Source organism: Palaemon carinicauda, chromosome 41 (assembly GCF_036898095.1).
Source record: "Palaemon carinicauda isolate YSFRI2023 chromosome 41, ASM3689809v2, whole genome shotgun sequence".
In the NCBI taxonomy this organism is placed as follows: Eukaryota; Metazoa; Arthropoda; class Malacostraca; order Decapoda; family Palaemonidae; genus Palaemon; species Palaemon carinicauda.
Window position 1 is genome coordinate 30,573,872 of NC_090765.1, and position 7,234 is coordinate 30,581,105.

Consider the following 7,234-nt stretch of genomic DNA (forward strand, 5'->3'; position numbering starts at 1 on the left):
TGGATAGCTAGGTCAAACAAATCAATCAAATCTTAGACTAGATGCCGACTGCAAGACACGAGAAATATATTCAATTTAAAACTTTGTGGGATAGCAGATTCAGAACACATTTCCTCAGTATTGACAGGCGTTCAAAATGTTTGAAAGACATTCTCAATATGGTGAATTTTTGAGCAGCTAAGGAAGAGACAAGACAGGATATATTTCTTCATATAATTGTTGTTGTGAATAAACAGTTGCTATTGCTCCTTTTGACATAGGGGGTTCCTCTTTATTGTTAAGCAGATTGATTTTTGGATAGCTAGGTCAAACAAATCAATCAAATCTTAGACTAGATGCCGACTGCAAGACACGAAAAATATATTCAATTTAAAACTTTGTGGGATAGCAGATTCAGAACACATTTCCTCAGTATTGACAGGCGTCCAAAATGTTTGAAAGACATTCTCAATACGGTGAATTTTTGAGCAGCTAAGGAAGAGACAAGACAGGATATATTTCTTCATATAATTGTTGTTGTGAATAAACATTTGTTATTGTTCCTTTTGACATCGGGTGTTCCTCTTTATTGTTGAGCAGATTGATTTTTGGATAGCTAGGTCAAACAAATCAATCAAATCCTAGACTAGAGACTATAATACCTCACATGCTTATTCATAGTACTTTCACCGACAGGTATCTTTGGGCAGCTAAGGAAGAGACAAGACAGGATATATTTCTTCATATAATTGTTGTTGTGAATAAACATTTGTTATTGTTCCTTTTGACATCGGGTGTTCCTCTTTATTGTTAAGCAGATTGATTTTTGGATAGCTAGGTCAAACAAATCAATCAAATCCTAGACTAGAGACTATAATACCTCACATGCTTATTTATAGTACTTTTACCGACAGGTATCTTTGGGAGTATGAAAGGCTTCTCATCCTGTAAGTGGGTGGTCTCATATCGTAGGTATAGATCTTATCCTGAAATTAGTGAAGGCCCCCTCCCATTTGCTTATATCTCGAAACAGGTATGATGCTGCCCCTCCCCCTCCCCCTCCCTACAAGTATGAAGCTAGCGGCGCCCCCCCCCCCCCTCCCCCCGGGCTTGACTTCACTGATAACGTTCCAATCTTGGGCTACACCCCTGATCATCAAGCGGGTATGTTGTCCATTCTAATGAAATAAAATGCCCTTTATCCTCCAAATTCTATACTCCCCCTCCCCCTCCCTACAAGTATGAAGCTAGCCCAACCCCCTCCTAGCTTGACTTCACTGATAACGTTCCAATCTTGGGCTACATCCCTGATCATGTAGCGGGTATGTTGTCCATTCTAATGAAATAAAATGCCTTTTATCCTCCAAATTCTATATCGTCTCATCCACAAGATACAATCATTTATTATACTTTGTACAAGTATGAAGCTAGCCCAACCCCCTCCTAGCTTGACTTCACTGATAACGTTCCAATCTTGGGCTACATCCCTGATCATGAAGCAGGTATGTTGTCCATTCTAATGAAATAAAATGCCCTTTATCCTCCAAATTCTATATCGTCTCATCCACAAGATACAATCATTTATTATACTTTGTTTTAAATAGATAAAAACGCACTTATTAGTTGCATAGAGTTTATCTTGCTCTATGTAAATCATATCTAGGCAGGTGACCTTTGAAAGTCTGTTTAGATATAATTTTCGCTTTTTGTGTTTACCAGATTTGTTCTGTACAAAATTCTTTAATTTCTTAAAAATATAAGTCTTTCAACTAATTGCCAGACGAGATATGTTCTTTTTTTTAAAGACTGTATAGAATGAAGTCCCAGAGTGATGTTTTTTCACCAATAGGGGTGAAAGTACGAAGTCTTTAAATATTGGGGCAGTAAATGACCTCCCAGCGCCTACATATGGGTAATGGACACCAATATATATATATATATATATATATATATATATATATATATATATATATATATATATATATATATATATATATATATATATATGAGAACATATATATATATATATATATATATATATATATATATATATATATATATATATATATATATATATATATGAGTGTGTGTAGAAAAAGATACTGCTACATTTACACCCAAAAAACCCAGATTAATAAAAGTATGTTCATTCAGCATAAAAAGAAGTGCACTTTAACTGAAGGATGTCATATCATGAGAGAGAGAGAGAGAGAGAGAGAGAGAGAGAGAGAGAGAGAGAGAGAGAGAGACTCCAGCCACAGTACCCTTGACCATCTTCAATCATGTATGATTACCTTCAAGCCTCCACAAGGATAACAAGGTTAAGATACATGAAAAGATATAGAATAACGAAATGCAATTGGATATATGAGGGTGATTACTCTAATGATCTATAATATTTTAATAAAGATATTAGGTTGATCTAAATCGTTTTTAAAGATTTTGAATCCCATCATGAAAACGACGACATAGAAACAGAAAATGATATGGAAGTTTCCTACTACATTCTACTTTGTGGTAGCCAACTCGAGTCGTCGTAACTGTAAAAAGAAATATAACTGAACAATAACAACAATAATAGGGGGATTAATAACATTAAACTAAAACAAGCCTTAATAATAAGAACACAAATAAATCATCCATGGCAACCACAACACTAATATCCATAATAATAGACACAATTACCGCAAGAAAAGTCATTCAAGAAAACGGAACTTCACGCACCCAGACTCACAGGTTTGCAAAATAAAGTTTTTCCCCGAAAGCCTTCCAGTTCGCATTTCCAAGAAGTCGACTCCAGTGCATTTGAATACTTTATTAAATCTCCTAGAAACAGTCAGGTGGTGAGGGGAGGAGGAAGAGGAGGAGGAGGAGGAGCAACGGAGAGAGAGAGAGAGAGAGAGAGAGAGAGAGAGAGAGAGAGAGAGAGAGAGAGAGAGAGAGAGAGAGAGAGAGAGAGAGAGAGAAAGGTGGTCTTTTCACCGGCATCTTTCTCTCTTCATTTTATTGAGTTTTCCCCTATTGGGGAAGGGACTGCCAGTTACCGACAGACGAGTTTTAAGTTAGAGTATTTGCGATTTACTGAAGGTATAAATATCACGTATGTTGGAGGAACCCATGTTACTGAAGGAGTCTTAAAATACTGTAAAACATTCATGTAAAGGAGCGATGAACGGAAATTAGCAATTTGGTTCTCTAAATCGTACTTACAATTATGATATATAATCATACTTACAATCATAATATATATATATATATATATATATATATATATATATATATATATATATACATATATATATATATACATATATATATATATATATATATATATATATATATATATATATATATATATATATATATATATGTATAAACAAGCATTCAAAACTATTAACATTTTCTTTCGCTTCTTAACCCCACTATTACAGGGTCGACAGATCGAGTCAATTGTTTTCCATCTAATCTACTGTATTTCTGTTCCTTGCATCGTCTTCCCCCAGTCCCAAAACACACATATCCCTCCTCCCCATATCCATCAATCTGATCCCTTAACAATTACTTCCTTTTATAGAACCAATGACATACAAGACCAGTTAAATGTGCAATATTTTGTCCTTAATGTAACAGAAGTTATATATATATATATATATATATATATATATATATATATATATATATATATATATATATATATATATATATATATATATATATATATTTCAAATAAGCCATAAGTATTAATACAATAAAGTCTGGATCCTCTTAATGACCTCGGGATGAGAGTCCCAGGCAAAATCACATAAAGAATGTAGTATCTGACCAACCGGGTTTCGGACCCTGGTCCAGGATACTTGTATGACATTGACACTATCACTTAGCCACGAAGAAAGATATTCTTCGTGGCTAAGTGGAATTCTTCGTGCTAAGTGCTATGGTCAATGTCATACAAGTATCCTGGACCAGGGTTCGAAACCCCGCCGGACAGATACTATATTCTTTGAGTGATTATGCCTGGGGCTCTGATCCCTAGGTCGTTAAGACAATCCAGACTTTAATGTATTAATATATATGGCTTATTTGAAATATGAAAAACTCGTTTAAATGTGTAAATTTATCATATACATATATCTATTTATCTATCTATCTATCTATATATACTATTATATATATATATATATATATATATATATATATATAAATTTATATATATATATATATATATATATAACTATATATATACTATATATGTATATAAATTTATATATATATATATATATATATATATATATATATATATATATATTATATCATGAAAAATGTTTTTACACTCATGAACGGCATATAGAGGTAATTAGCATTTAAGACATCTTCAGGAGGTCTCCAGTCTTTATCGTCAAAAAGTTTAGAAAAGGAAATGTATGTAGATTCAAATGTGAGAGCAATTATTTTGAAAATGACATAAAAAATTTTTAGATTTACTTCTTATTTTAGCCTAACAATTAATGAACCCTCCTAAAATAATTAAGCTATAAAGATTATAATAAGGATAGACCAAGTAACACTTACCTATTATTTTATTTACGATTGAAATTATCCAAATGTAATTGCTAACAACCCTAAACCTAAGCAGAAATAATTGTTTATTGACGCAATCATTGCGAATACTTTCGATGACGTAATGGCACATTTCGGGTAAATCCACCAAGTACCAATTTATTTTTGACGAAACAGACTAAGAAAGATTTCATTGCTGTTATTCATACAAAACACCTACTTAATAAGATCAATTGATTATAAGACAATCCCTCTATATAACTATAGGTAAAAATCAGGCCACACTACAGCTTGAACTGCACTGGAAAAGAACAAGATTATTTGGCAACAACCCGCCTGCGGTAGTAAAACAAACATCATAGAGGATTTGATAATTTTCTAAAGAGAGGAAAGTAAGAACTACGTAAAGAAATTACAGCATCTATATCCTGATATCATTAAATTTAGAAGGCTGAGAGATGACGTTTTCATATACATCTTGCATATGTGGCGATGCAAGATGTATATGAAAACCATTGTTATAAGAAACTAAATGCAACCCAGAGTAGAATTACCTCGGTTCGGCTACTTCCACAGATGACAATTCAGAGAGGGGATTAGAACAAACTTTTCGATTTTATAAAAAGAGTAGCTTATCAATACGATTTACCTCTAGAAAAAATCCAAAACTTAATTTCGCAGTTACGAGCGTGTTTTCCGTATATATCGTTATTTTCATATATAGAAGGTGCGGTAGTTCCAATATACCAAGGGTTTTTTTGCTGCTCAATATAGTTTGTTCCGCAGTAACTTTTGGCTTATTGTGATTCTAAACACAAAATTTTCAAAATATATCGACAGCATTGGAAAAAAATAGAGAAAATTGATAACTAAAATAAAAAGAGAAATACCGATGTTGGTTATGAAAAGAGGATAAATAAATGTAAGCGGAGACAGAAATTGCTCAGAGTTAATAAAAACCGGAGCCCTTAAGAAAAATAAATTACATGAAAATTTGAATTGCATGAGATACAATTAATACTAAGACATTTTCAGAGGCTTTTAACATAAAACTTGAAGGAAAAGCCATTCTCTCATTTTTTATGTTCTGAAAGCAATTATCACTCGACTGCTCGGAAAACGGCACAAAAGAGAGTAGAGTATAAAATATAAAATAATGCTCTTCAATAACATCATAAACTCTGATGAAAAGAGACGGACCAGAGAGATCATTCAGGATTCATTGAGGAACCCCATGGAAATTGCTGGAGCAGCAGCATTGAAAAAATATGTTATAAATACGGAAGGAAATACGTGAAACAAATAAGTTGGGGGAATAGGACCCTGAAAAAAAGAAAAAAAAATGGAAAAAAGCTAAGAGGAAACTATTGAAGATAGGAAGAAATGAATGAAAAATTGAGATTCATATAAGGAAATGGCCCACAGCCTTATATAAGAGAAATGTATATGGATAAGAAATTCGTTATACTGCAGTTAAGGTTAAAAAAGGAAATTGAAAAAATGGAAAAAAGCTAAGAGGAACCTACTGAAGACAAGAAAAAAATAATAAAAAAATTGATATTCATAGAAGGAAATGGCCCACAGCCTTATATAAGAGAAATGTATATGGATAGGAAATTCGTTATACTGCAGTTAAGGTAAAAAAGGAAATTGAAAAATGGAAAAAAAGCTAAGAGGAACCTACTGAAGACAAGAAAAAATTAATAAAAAAATGATATTCATAGAAGGAAATGGCCCACAGCCTTATATAAGAGAAATGTATATGGATAAGAAATTCGTTATACTGAAGTTAAGGTTAAATAAGGAAATTGAAAAAATGCAAAAAGCTAAGAGGAACTACTGAAGACAAGAAAAAATAAATGAAAAAAATTGAGATTCATAGAAAGAAATGGCCAACAGCCTTATATCAGAAAAATATATATGGATAAGAATTCGTTATAATGAAGGCAAGGTTAAATATGCTCAAATTAAAACAAAATTTTAAAGGAAGCTACACAGATGATGTGTGTTACATATGCAAAGAAGATAATAATCCAAAACATTTATTTGAAAGCAAAACTTAAGATTTTCAAAGGAACAAGATATAACCGTAGGTATTTTGCAAAGTACTAGCAAGAAGCTGGTTGTATATATATACTATATATATATATATATATATATATATATATATATATATATATATATATATATATATATATATATATATAAGGCAATGCAACTGAAAGGAGAATTTAAAAATACCAAATTTACCACATCAGGTTGATAAAACTGATAGCAAGGTATTATCCAAACTGCTTTCAAGGTAGAATGGGATAAAATTAAAGATTCAGAATTTCATTAAGAACGTTGTTTATGGTACAGAGAAAATACTCAATTACAGTAATGTGTATAAAAGCTTAGAAGCTTTACACCTATCTATTTTGCAGAGTGAAGCTTTACACCTATCTATTTTGCAGAGTGAGCAGTTAGGAACAGAAACCTATTACCACACTCTAGTCATTTTTCTGAACGAGAGAGAGAGAGAGAGAGAGAGAGAAGAGAGAGAGAGAGAGAGAGAGAGAGAGAGAGAGAGATGAGAGAGAAAGAGAAAGAGAAAGAGAAAGAGAAGAGAAGAGAGAGAGAGAGAGAGAGAGAGAGAGAGAGAGAGAGAGAGAGAGAGAGAGAGAGAGAGAGAGAGAGAGAGAGAGAATCCAAGCCA